The sequence below is a fragment of the Agelaius phoeniceus genome, chromosome 6, assembly GCF_051311805.1.
Source record: "Agelaius phoeniceus isolate bAgePho1 chromosome 6, bAgePho1.hap1, whole genome shotgun sequence".
NCBI lineage: Eukaryota > Metazoa > Chordata > Aves > Passeriformes > Icteridae > Agelaius > Agelaius phoeniceus.
In genome coordinates this window covers 38,982,832-38,996,697 of record NC_135270.1, presented here as the reverse complement: position 1 = coordinate 38,996,697, position 13,866 = coordinate 38,982,832, and positions in this window count along the sequence as shown.

Genomic DNA, 13,866 nt, shown 5'->3' with positions numbered 1-13,866 from the left:
TTCTCAATATGGCTGTAAGAAAAATGTTCTCTCTGTAGCTATTCTGTTTCACTGAACCCACAGCTGGGCCCTTGAACGCTGTCAGGAGAAATTGCATGTTCCTTGCAAGGATAAAGGCATGTCTGTGTAGACTGATTAATAATTTTGCTAAATGGCACATGAAATATCATCTTCATCTCCGAGGTTCTGAGTCCTGTCTCTGAGGACAGGACTCAGGACCAAGAAAACAACTTGGGAGCAGTCTCCCTTTAGGCCATGGCTGGTCTTCCACCTGAGCTGAGGTGTGCAGGTGAGTCAGTGAGGCTGCTGCTGCTGCTGGGCAGGGTGCTGGCAGTGGCACAGATGGTCCTGCCTCTCGGTGTCCCCTCCTTCCCCCCTGCCTGCCCATTGGGAGACAGAGAGCCCTTAACCCAGTCTGGGTCTGACCTGTGCCAGCCAGAGGTGGAGATGGAGGTGTGATGCTGTGCCATCACAAAGGGACCTCTTCAGAGTGAACTGAGAAGCAAGTATGCCCTAGTGACAGGGCACATTTCAGTCACTGCTTAGCCTAAAGAGCAGTGCTGTGACACATGCTTCACTGAGTTTACAGCTGGGCCCAGTTGCTCCTTGCTCCTGGTGGCAGCTGAGTCTTTACACAGGACCAGGCACTGGATACAAGTGCTCCTGACATCAAAGCCTGTGGTCTGGCCAGGATATGTCCCCTCCAGTGCCCTATTCCATTAGCTGTTGAGTAGCAGCCTCAGTAAACCACGGTAGGAAATCAAAGACAAAATGTGTGAGATCAGTGAAATGTGCAGAGCATGGTCCCACTTAGCCTCATCAGTCTGCCGCTGGAATGTGGAAATCCAGAGTTCAGGGCACGAAGCACCTACAGTGGATGTAAACAGTCATGGCATTCAGAAGCAAGTAAGCTACAAAATGAGAGCAAGCCCTGCAAAACATCCCTCTTTAAAGGGTTAAAGCAGAGAGGCTCCCTGTGCTTTGAACCTCCAGTGAACAGAGTAGCTTACCTCCCCTGAACTGAGCCTCCAAGAGCTCTTCAGACAGGAAAGTGCAAGCTGGTGCAGTGATGGACCTGCTTTGCATGGAATTTCATTTTAACTCTTCTTTTTTTTTTTCTTTTCTTTTTTTTTTTATGAAGTAGAGGTTAGAAAAAGAAGCAGTGGTGATACATGCAAATATCTGCAAGGCATCAAAGCTTCAGTGGGGAACATGCTTATCCCTGTGGTCCCTGAAATGTATGGCTGTGACTTGTGATTGACTTAAATTTTGCTGCAATGACTGACTGTTCCCCTGGATGCAAAGTGCCTTTATCCCATCAACACCAGTTGATTTTTTTGACTCCTGCTCAGACAGGATTGAAATATGTACTGAAGATCTGTCCTTGAAAGTGAGAGCTCGACATGCCTGGCTGCCTTACAAGAAGTGTAGAAGCAAGAGGAAATTGAGCTCTGTGTGTGGCATGAGCTGCATCAAGCTGCACATAGGATGATTCTTCTCATATGTGGTGCAGCAGCTTCATCAGTGTCTCTCTCCCTCTTACAGCTGACAGGTAAATCATTTCTTGCAGAGCTCAATGTAATAATGTACCTAATGAACTAGCTCTGAATAAACCCAGAGCATCTCCCTTTGCTAACTAGCAACCTACTGTGCCCTCTGTCTGTGCACAGCACCTCACAGAACTCATGTAGAATGCCAGACACGCTGCTGGCACAGTTTTGAAAGTCCCCAGAAGGGGCCTCTGTGAGAGCTGCATGCCTCCAGCATCTGCCAGCTGGGGCTGCAGAAGTCTCCAGAGAAAACCTCCCTTTGAGAAGCCAGGACAGAACAGGCTGATCAATACCAAAGGAATGAGGGAGAGGGAAAGAAATGTTTTTGCTAGCAAACAGCCAGTAATTTAAATTAGGAATTGCAATAACAGCAGTGAGTCTGACCGAATGTGGTATTAGCCACTTAAAATACTCACAGTACGAATGTTCTAAGTCCCCAGTGGGAAAAATGGGGTACAGATAGTGATTTATGCTACAGCATGGGAGGGTGCTCCTTAACACCACTGAGGACAAAGAGAAAGTAAAACATAACCTGTCCTCCAAAGCACCCTCTAGTAACGAGTGGCACAGAATGGGCAGAGAGCAGCTCTGGCTCCATCTCTGCCGTTCATCACGGGTGGGACTGGGGCAAAGCCACTGAGCCCCATCCAGCTCTGCTGCTCCTCACCCTGGCAGGCTGCATCTGCATCTTAGGGTACCACAAACCAGCAGACACAAAATGTTGCTGTGGGACATGGAGTCACAGTCCACACAGGCTTCTGCCTGCAGCCTCTCTGCCCCAGCTTTGGGCTGCGAACTCCCCAGGGCAGGGACTGCCTGTTAATACGTGTTTGCAGAGGAAGTATTTCCCAGGGCAGGCTGCCTGGAGTGTATGTGCTACCTGTCCTCTCCTCTGCAGAGCCATGAGGAGCATGAACTGGTAAAACCATCAGCTACAGTGTTAAAGCAGCTGCAAACACACCTGCTTTGATTTCTGCTGGGACTGGCAAGATTTAGGCCCTGTGCCCTGGGCCTCCCTCGTGGGAGGGCTCTAGGCTCTACTAAACTAGCAGACTTCCTCCAGCAGTGTGCAATGAGGCAAGGGGAAAGGCTGTGAACCAGAGCTATGTGGAAATTCAGGAGGATTTCTTTCTGGCAGGGGCCCTGTGATATGATGGGTTTCCCCTTTGCTGCTCATCTTTGTTGGCAGAGGCACCCCATGCAAATGCTATTCTCTGAGCTTTCACACACAGGACTTTCAAAGGGTTCATGCTCTTCAGAAAAAAATGTATAGGATCAGATTTTCCTATGGCCCCCCAAGTAATTTTATTAATCACTGGGACAAATCTCAAATGTCTTTCAACATTGAGAAATTCCACTTAATCACAATCTGCCCTGCTCCGACCTTCTCGGCATCGGATGGAGAAAGAAATGATGCAGCAAGAATCTTAGTCACACCAATGCTGCTTCAAGGCTGAGCTGGGCAACGGGACGTGAATCATCTTTGCCTTTCTTTCTTTTAAGGGAAGTACAGAAGTCAGCTGCTGCTCTGAGAGTAAAACACATAAAGAGGTGACAGCTCTTCCTGTGTCCTTTCCATCTCAGGTCCCTGCTGTGCTCTCCTTCCCTGCACTTAGCTGTATCTACTGAAAAAGCCCATCTCTCCCATCTCTCTTTCAAGCTACTCCTTGGAGATTTGTTTACCACATCCACATCTTAGCAAGTGCAGAGCCACACAGAGCAGCTGCTCAGAACCAGCTGGCAGAGTGAATTGCAGGATATTTTCCAGACAATCCAGTTCCTCCTTATAGAGAACTCTTCTGTGTGTACAGAGGCAAAAGGGCAGTGGGATGTGGACCTGGGAGATAAAAGACCCGTTCCTTGGACAGGTGTAAGCGTGGCATTGCATCACCTCACTTTTGTGTGCCTGCCAGCTTGCAGGAGTCCACTGGGCACATCTGCTGCCCAGAAAATGGAGCAAGGGGCTGCCTACACAAGCAGAGGGGGAAGTCAAGGCCGGAGTTGCACACTCAAGGCTCAGGTTGGCCAGCACAGCAGGGCGAAAGAGGTCACTCAGAATCAGAGGTCATGGCAGATCTGTTCAGTGAAAAATGTTCTCTGGCCTCTGCTTTTGTCCCCCTGATCTGAGGCACGCAGAAGGAAGCACACCCTAGGACAGCACACTGTCCCTTTCCCAGTAATAACAGAATAACTGAGCAGGGCTTGCTCCAAGGTACTGTAATACAGGGAACAGAAACCCATACTGCAGAGAGGGACAGAGAGCAGGGGGAAGAAGGTGAAATACTTTGCCCCTCTCATGTCTACTGGAAAATGCATAACCACAATTCCCCATGTGTGCAGCCCCTTAGGAGAGGAATATACATCTTGCAGCATTTTTAATCTAGAATATGCTTTGAGCAAGACTTAGGTGACACTCAGATGAAGAGCTGGAGCTGAACTCTACCCTAACACTCCCCCCAGCACTTCAGCCTGCTCCTGCCTGAGGAAACATGAAGCTCTGGCAGGGCAGGCTGCCCAACACATCAGCCATGGCTCCGTGCCGAGGCATCCGGGATCTGCAGCCCCTGCCCCGCAGCTGGCACCAGGCTGGGCCTGCCTCTGCAGGCTGCTGGAGGCTGGATCCCACCCAGGGCTCAGCCTCTGGGGCCAAGCACAGCTCCTGACTCGCTGCAAGCAAGCTGGGTCATGGCTTGCTGCAAAAAGCCCACAGTGCATTGCTATGGAGAAATCCTAGGATGCTGCTTGGGCAGGCAGGGGTTGCCCTATTTCTGTTTGGGTTTCCTGGCCTGACATAAAGGTTCCTGTGCTGAGAGAAGCTGCATGCATGTGGTAAGTCTGGCAGGTTATGCTCTTGGGATCCTGGCACACGAGGGGACAGTCTGCCCAGTACAGCCAGGGCACATCAGCTGTACTTTGTGCAATCCAGAGTCCAGGATTTCCAAACACTCAGGGGACTGGACACAGCTGCTGTTTTGCTGGGGTTGCTCAATGTCAGCTCAGGGTTACTGGACTGTGCTCAGTGGATCTCATGCAGGGAAAAGGTCAGAGGAATCCTTCTCTGCAGATTGCCTGCCAAGGACGGACTGAGCCCTGGTTTGGATAGAAACTTGCAACTAATTCAGCAGCATGGTCTGCATGTGGAGTAGCTTGTCACTAATTTTGGCACAGCTTTCCTTGTTATCAAAAGCTTCAGCCATCCAAACTCAGATGACATGAAAAGCTGGGAATTCCCCTGCCCCAAAACTTTTCTATCACCAGAATAAAGCACCTCCCTACTGCATAGCCCATCAGGCTAGTTACAGCTCTTGGAAGGACACCTGTAGGGACACCTTCCAGCCACAGAGTAATGCCAGTGCTTGGAGACAGGCATCCATCCAGCCTGCAGAGTTGCCTACAAGGTAAGAGACACAGCTTCCAGGGTATGCTTTTGCTGCTTCAATCCCAGTGATCTCCCTCTTTCTCCCAGCCCACTACCTCCCTGGAGCAGCCAGTCATGTCCAGTCCTGGCTTCTGACAGCTGGCACTCTGATCACACAAGTTCCTGTGCAAAGCAGGTTTCTCAGCTCACTGAACTCTTGTGTGTTGTTTGATTAGATTTAACAACTTGGAGGTGACAAACCAGTCTGTTCCCTGAAGCCTTGCCACAGGAGCTGGCAGCCTGCACTGCCACCAGAGACGGCTCTGCAGGAAGGGGCTGCCACAAGTTCCTGAGCAGGGGAGCCCCTGGCAGGAGGCACAGCAACACCATGCTCAGCACCCAGGATGTGGTGACAGGTTCCAAGGTGGCTCACCATCAGCCCCAGCACGTTTCCCTGTCAGGCACTGCAGCAGCCACACGTGCTCTCAGAGCTCTTGCTCAATGCGAGAATCAAAGCTGTGCTTGGGGCCATCTGAGTTGATGCGATTATACTGAAAAACAGAGGCCTCATCCTCGGGCTTGAGCAACCTGTAATTAATGTCAGGGATGATCAACCTTGGGCACACATGGAGCCACTGAAGGTGCTGCTCACATTGCTCTCCGTGCTGCAATTGATTTTCCAGCCAGGCTGTTGCAAGGTGTGTCAGGGTTACATGAAGAAAACGCTGGGTTACATAAAGAAAACAGCTCCTTGAGGAGCAGGCTGAGTTTGACACTTAATAAGGCCACCCCAATCACCAGCCCAGAGGTCTTTCCAGCCTGGTGTGTTGTCTTCAGGCATGGCCAGTGCTGGAAAGGCTGGGATATAAATAACCTGACCATCACTTGGGCTCTTTGCAATTAGTAGTTCAGGCCTGTGCAGGGTGATGCTCCTGCCCATGTTGGTGTCTATATTAACCACCCAACACCAGGACAACCAAGAGCAATATTATCCAGTCCCAGCTGGGGCCCACACTGCAGGGCCTACAAAAGGGCATTCTAAAGTGCCACAGAAATACAGCAACTGTTTCATCCCTGCTTCAGGAGAAAATACTTTTTGTCCAGTAGTGGAAACTGGCACTTGGGCATGGATCCCAAAAGAGATTTGGGATATGGATAGGCCTGTATCCAAAGGCAGCACCTGGAAAGCCTGTGCTCAGCAGCTCCATACTCCTGCAGAATGTACAACTCACTAGAGGCTTCTCTCTTGGCTTGGAAGCACCTGAACAGCCAGGGGTCTGCATGGGTGGATCAATGCAGGATGACCCACAGCCAGGGAATAACGTGCAATGACTCCAATGATTTCAGAAGGCTGAAGAAATGCTTTATTAAGCTATACTATATTATACTATATTACTACTACTATACTAAACTGAAGAAAAACCTGTGACCTTTCAGACAGTCATGACACAGCTTTTGACCTAATTGCTCAATCAATCAAAACAATTATCACCAGAGCCCAATTAACAAATCACTTTTGGTAAACAAACTCCATAACACATTCCACATGTGCCAAACAACAGGAGCAGCAAATAGAGATAAGAATTGTTTTCTCTTCTTTCTCTGAGCTTTCTCACTGCCTTCCCCAGGAGAAATCCTGGCAAGGTTGTGCCTGCTGCTCTCTGTGAAGAGAGCTATGGCCACATAGGTGCATGCCTCACCCAGGTGGGACCCTTCAATGGGCCCACTCAAGGACTGCTAGATCTTTATTCCCTCCTGGCCAAGGAACCTGATCCCAAACTCTTGCACTCTGTTCCTTCCCTATGAATCTCTGGCATTAGGGCAGAAAAGGAGACAGCATGGCCCCTCTTTCACTCTCTCTCCTACATGGAGGTCAGGCCTCATGTCCATGGAAATGTGCCTGGTGGCCTTTGCACTGCAGGACAGGACACCCCTTTTCCATGTGGATTCCCTAGCTGGAAGTTTATGATGTTCACCGGGAAGAGTGTTACCTTTGGCATATTTCAGGAGGAAAAGAGGAAGGCTTTGAGAGCCAGTGCTGTTCACACAGAGCTGAGGAAATAGCCAGCACCAGCCTCCCAGGAGTCTGGACGTGAGCACAGGCAGATCTTCCAGCAGCACCTGTGACTAGGGCTTGCAGCTGAGCTCCTTGGCTAGCCAGCCAAGCCCCTCTGCTTAGCACACAGCTGGGCTGGGTTTGGCCCCTTGTGGAGAAGTGCAACACATGGCTTGCTGAGCCCCACTTTGCAGGTGAAGAGCTGATGACCCTGGTCTGCCTGCCTGCCACAGCACTCCTATCACAGCTGGCAGAGAGGATTGCATGAGCTTTCCCCGGTTCACTTCAGGCAGAACCAGCCAGGGTGTCATAATTTAACCTGTGTAATTTTGCCCAAAGCAAGCAGAGGGAACTGCACTCTAATTACTCCACCAGCCATCCAAGGGGAATCAACCTCCAGTGGGAGGGGTAAGGGAGAGCAGGGAGACTGAAAACCTCTTCCACAGCTGGGTCTGGAAGAATGAAAGTCCTTGTGGCCCAAACCATGCAGGAAAACCCTCCTAGAAATCCAAATTGCCAGGACAGGAAGGAGCAGCAAGCCTTCCTAGCAGCAGGCAGAGGCTTTTGCTGAGCCTAGAAGAAAGGAGGGGTGGAGTTTGTGCACTTTCCATGGAAAAGGACAGAGAGGGCCTTGAAGGCTTATAATGGGAATGAGCAAGAGAAGCCAGTTGGGAGCACAGAGCAGGTTGGAGGTAGGAGAGGGGCCTCCTCAGATGAGCAATCAAGGTCAGGAGGGCCCCAGGGAAATAGATGTTGGCCATGCTGTGAGATGGGGATGCCACGAGAAACTGCCAGGGAAAATGGCAACTTGCACAACCAAGTGTATGCCCCATTGAAATAGAAGAAATGAGAAGAAAAAATGAGAAGAGTTTGCTGGCTCTCAGTGCTTTACCATGGCAAACAGAAGCATCAATTTTCAGTCCTCTGCAGGCCCTGAGGCCACCCAGCATCAGGGAAGAGAGGAGCAGAGCAGCAAAGCTGTCCCAGTGCAGGGGTGCTGCTTCTGCTCACGTACAAAGGCTCACCCTGCAAACAGGCATGGCTCCAGGGAGGCAGGCACTGAGCTCCAGGGCTGGCCCTGAGCCACAGGAGCCACAGCTGCCCTCAGCCTGCAGGCAGGCAAGGCTGCAGAGGAGGAGGTGGGGCACTGTAAACAATGCCAGCTGCTTGATGGAAATGCAATCACTTGAACCTGCTGTTCTTACTTTGGGAAATTCCATGTTCCTTCCACAAATGAAATGTTCCTTTGGCAAGCTTGTTTTGGTGGGGTTCCTGCTTCCACCCAGGCTGTATAAACAAAACCAGCACTGAAAGTAAAAGTACCTGTCCTGCACTGTGTGCAGGGCTCCCTTCCCTGATGTTGACTGTGGTGTGACAGCCACCTTCAATCTCCTCAGTGGCACATGCACAGGTGAACCTCTGCAACGTGAGCAGCACGTGCCATCTCATGTGGGTCCTCTGGGAGATGGCAGGCATGTCCCACATCACCTGCTGACAGGTAGGTGTCTTGGTGACTCAGCTCCCAGGACTTGTTGCTGCTCATCAAGGAGAGCTTCACCACTCCCACTGTGCCTAGGCCAGCAAGGCAGGGGCTCAAGCTGATCTTTGTGCTTCATGGACACTTTGTGCCAGAGCTGAGCTGCCAGTGCCCTTCTTTATTCCATTTCCTTTGGATGCACAGAGCTACAGGGTGGATGTGCCATGAAGTCCCTGTAAATGTTAACATGCTGAACAGAACACAGGCATGGCAGACAAGCAGTGAGGAGGAAAATCCAAATACTGAAATGGGAGAGGATCCTACTTTGAAGGACTAAAATCAGATGCCAGTGTGGAATTGCCCACAACAGCTATGAGAACCCAGGAAAGCTTGAAACCCCTTCCCAGTGAGGGTCAGGGCTGGGGGCAGAAACTGAGCATGGGGAAAGGCAATTGTCAGGCAGCCAAAGCAGAGCAGGGCAGAGAGTTACAGCTGAAGACTTTGCCTGAAATGGCTATCATCAGAGCAAAATTACACCTGGATCAAGCTGATGCAATTTCCAGCTGGATGTACTGCATTTCAGTGTAAATGTGTGTGCCACACAGAAATTTTTTTTTTGTTTGGGGTTTTTTTGATGTTTGGGTGTTTGTTTGCTTTTGGTGGGGTTTTTGTTTGGTTTTATTTGCTTTGTTTTGGTTTTGGCTTTTCTGTTTGTTTATTTGCTTTTAGGTGTTTGGTTTTGGTTTTTTTTATCAGAAAGTGGAGTGTTTCCTATGGTCACTTGCAACTCCTGCTCTGCTCTTGGGTTTGGAAGGAAGAGACTAGGGATAAGGCAGGACTTTCTCTTGGGCTTGGGAACAGCCAGAAGGATCATCTTTCTGTCTTCACTCCTTCACTCTCTTTCTCTTTTTTTTTTTTTTTTTTTTCCTTTGTGTGTGCCTGGCTGCTGCAGGAGCTGCTGTTGCAGATCCCATGGAAGAACACAGCAGGGGAACTGTGCCAGAGCCGGTGCCAGGCCACTCCTTTGGCCTGGCTTGTGGTTTTCTGGGGAATCACCCAGACCAAAGAAAACACAGTGTACCTGACAGCTCTTAATAAAGAGTTTCTCACTTCCCTAGTGCAGGCAGGCAGCGTCCTCCACTGCTCTCAGTCCAGGCTGGGCCCAAGCTGCCTGGCCAGGAGCAGGATGCTCCTGTGCCCACCACACTGAGGTGGTGAGAGGAAAATCACTCACTGCTTAATAGGGCACATGAGGTGCCTTATGCCATTTTCTGCTTCATATGAATTTTCCTAATGCTGCTCTCTTCCATTTTCATAGTGAATCAAGTGGGAAACACTGTTGGGACCCGAGTTCCACTGAGTGTGCAGCCTCAGAGGGCCACATGCTGATTGGAGTCAGTGACAATCAGCTGCACTCCCCACCCTGGTCCCATTTAACCCCCTGCAGCACTGTGCTGCTCTGAAACACTGCAGAAACAGGAGGTTTGGTCCATGAGCTGAGCTGAGACATCTTCCCCTGGTCCAAGTATCAGCTGGGATCTCCCACTCATTTGCCTGGAGAAGGAAACACTAGAGGATTTTTCCAACAAGCCTGCAGGACCTGGGCAGAAAACACACACATCTGTAAGTCAGATTGGTTATTTAGGAAAAAAGGATTAAAACCAATCCCATGGGAACTGCAGGACAGATGCTCTGCAGTCCTTATGTGAAAAAAAGGCACATTCCATTTTTTCAGCAGCCAGCTTTGCCTTGCAGCTGAACACAGCATAACATAACATTTCCCTGGGCACATTTCCCTTCCCTTCCTTTTTTTTTTTTTGTTTTGGTTGGTTGGTTGGTTGGTTGGTTGCCTTTTTTGTGCTTTTATCCCTCTGATTGGTTGTATGTGGCAACAGCTGCTTTAGGAGGAAAATATTACCATGGCCTCAGCATCCCCTGGTTCAGCTTAGTCAGCTTCTCCTCAGGGGGATTTCTAGAGGAAGGCAATCGGCTCTGTGGCTAAAGCAGCTTCCCTTCAGCAGTGAACAAATAATCCCTGACCTCCAGAAGAGGGGCAAATGCACTTTGCTAGAATGAGCTATTTCACACAGTCCTTGGTAATGCCTGGTCCCTGTCCTGCTGAAAGCAGGGGAAGGAGAACCGAGGCTTCCAGTCCGACGTGTTCATAGCCCCTAATTCTCCAGATCCCATCAGGCTTGAGGGGGTTTGTGGGATTTAAAGGGATTTTCCTCTTTGTGAAAATTATATTTCTACTAAAGTTAAAAACGCTATTAAGTGCTGGTTGTACAGCATCTCTTCTCCATTTACATGCTGAGTTTGTTTTCCCTTGCTCCTTATCTGCTTAAAATCAAGAACGCTTTGGCAAAAAAATTTGCAATTGTGTGGGTTTTACGAGCTGCCTGTGCCCAGAGGCACTGTCTGTTGTCCCGATGGAATGGTGGGGGATAAAAGGAGAATTCCTCCCTCCTCCTCACACCAGAAGGGTCTCCCAGGGAGGCGAGCGTGCAGAGACGATCATGAATGGAGCTCACAGCGAGCGCTCTCCCTGTACTGCTCACAGGGCACCGTGTGGTTGCGGGATGACAGAGGCACCGCGTTTCAGGAAGAAGAAAAGCGGAAGGAAACTGTGCAAGACAGGGGGTTCCCAGCCCGTGACACTGCCTTTAAACACGGTGCTTTTGAATGGAGGCGAAGTTTGGGAACAGGGAAGCCAGGAGGGGGTTTTGGTACCTTTCCTTCCTGCTGAGGCAGTAGCTGAGATCCCCGCTGAGGCTGTGGCCATCTCCCCCCTCAGGCAGCCCACGGCAATCCCTCGCAAGCCGGGTGGGATCCTGTGAGCTGCGGGAGGCACACAAACCCATCCCCTGCCCCCTGCACCTCTCAGCTGGCACCATCCGCAGGGAGTTTTGCCATTATCTGCCCTGCAGTACGTGAAACGCCATCCGGCCTGAGCCGCGGGTGGAGGGATGGGGATGGCACTGCCCGTCCGACCACGAGAGGAAGAGGCATGGACCAGACCGGCTTAGTCTTAGCTGAGGAAACCCCATTAATTCACTGCTAGGCAGGCGGGGAAAAAAGGAAAAGAAAGGGAAAAAAAAAAAAAAAGAAGGAAAAAAAGAAAAAAAAGAACACAATCACTGTCTCAGGCAGCTGCAAAGGCCTTGAGCCTTGATAGTTCTCTGCGCTGAGCAGATAATACAGCTTGGCTGGGCTGCAGGAGAAAAGCACCAGCACAGAAAATCCTCGGAGGGGGAAGGATTGTGAAAAGGCCCTGAAGATTTCTACTGTATTTACAGGATTGGAGGCAAGCTGGCCCCGGAGCTTGCGGAATGTTTGGCGGCATTCCCCGTCCTGCAATTCCCGGGCGTGGGAATTCCCTCCGGGGTGGAGCCGCTGCCCGGGGTGTGGCACCCATAAACACAAACCCAGCTTCTCCCTGCTTCTCCAGGGTGGGCCTCTCAGCAGCTGGGGTGGGGAAAATTACCTTAAAATGTTTCTCCCCGGGTCCGTAGAGGAGTAATTAACTGCTAAAGAGATGGAAATTGAAGGGGACGGGATTAGGACTAGCAGTGATTTAACAAATTTCAAATTATCCTTATTCAGATATTTTGTAACTTACTTCCATCAGAATTTCGCATCGTTTTTGTCTCCAAAAAAAAAGAACTGATCCATTCTCTGAGATCCAAAAATATGGGCATGAAAGGTTTTTAATGACAACTGAAAATTGTTTATAGAAGTTGTTCAATTTGCAGAGTCTGCTCCATAATCATGTTAAAAATTGTTGGAATAATCATAATTTATAATTAAGAGGAGGAAAGAAGGAAACTCTCATTGTTAACAGTGGCAGAGGGTCTCCAGAGACCCCCTGAGATGAGAGTAGCTGTAGGGGGCTTACCAAAGCACCAAGCCCTGCTGCAGGGTGAGCAGCCAGGACGCACCATTGCTATCCTTAGCAAGACTGCACCATGCAAGGGCATTCACAACGGAAATTTCACAGCACAGATCCAGGAGGAACTAGCCAGGCAGGTTCTGCTGCAACTATATTTAATGCTGTTCTGAGTCCTCTCCCACAGCCTGTGGCAGAAAGCTCGTGAGAGCACAGCAGTGCTTGGGTTGGCTTCCTTTCCGTGAGCTATCCTCACATGACCCTGCTTACTGAGGACAAGGCTGTTTTCTTTCCCAGGTCTAAAAATCAACAGATGTGCAAAACTGAGTGCCCAGGTTTTGATCACGGTTTCTGTAAATATTAGTTGTGTTAAATGCCCATCTTTCAGCATTGATGTACTTTAAGAGTTTTGCTCTATTTTATTTATTTATTTTCAACAGACCTGAAGGTAAATCCGAGTCAGAACTTTATGGAAGAGCAGAAAACAACACTATAGCCAGCACAACTAACCTGTCTCAGCAGCTCCACTGTATTTGTCAAGACCAGAGGGAGGGAGCTGGAGCCTTTCAGCAGCTGGAGCAATTCCAGGCAGCAGCCACAGCTGTTGAAAGCAGCCCTTTCAAACGCCCATTTTGTGCAAACTGAGCGAAGCACACGCATAAGGAGTTTCAGGCTCTTTGTGTGGCTGTGAATGGGGCGGCACCGACAGAGCCTGCTAAAGGACCATCTGGAGGATTGCACTTCAGCGCTGGAGAGTGCCCTGAGCCTGCCATGTGCGTGGTGTTGGCACAAGGCAGTTGTTTATTCTCCTAGGAAACGATCCATCTGAAAATGTTTCAAATACCAGCACAATATAGCCGTAGCAACCCACAGCGTGTGGCACAACCCAAGGCAGGGGTGTGCTCTTTGCACTCTGACAGGATGGTGAAACAGCAGCCTGTGCTCGCTGGGTCCCACCCCTCCCTGTTTCCTCAAGATCTTATCCCTCTCCACAAGCACTGCAGCCCATGCAACTGTGTGATGAGCCAGCGAGCTGGGCCAGACAAAAGCTAATCCTTTTGCAGGATCCCTTTGCAGCAAAGGGATGAGCCTTTGAGCCCAGATGGGCTCCCTGCACGGTGTCAGCTTGCAGTCACAAGGCTGCCAGTGCCAGCCCAGCGTGGCACCCAGCAGTGACTGAAGGCAGCTGTTCCTGACTCTGTGGGGCTGTGCCCTTGCCTGTTCACACTGAGAGGAATGACGGGTTTGTCTTTACAAACAAGCTGTGGGTCTGCCGGTAGATAAAACTAGCACTGAGAGATAAAAGAAACCATGGGAAGGATTCCACTGATTGATGAATGGAAAAAGATATTTGCATTTACAAACAAACTGTAGGTTTGCTGATAAATGAAATTGGATATTGAAAGATGAAAGAAACAATGGGGAAGACCCCTAAATTCCATAAGAATTAAAAATTAAAAAGGAGGGTTAAATATTAGAGAGAAATCTTTGGTATCGGGTGTTCTGAGAAGTCTGTACCTCTCGAGTACCTCAGCCAAT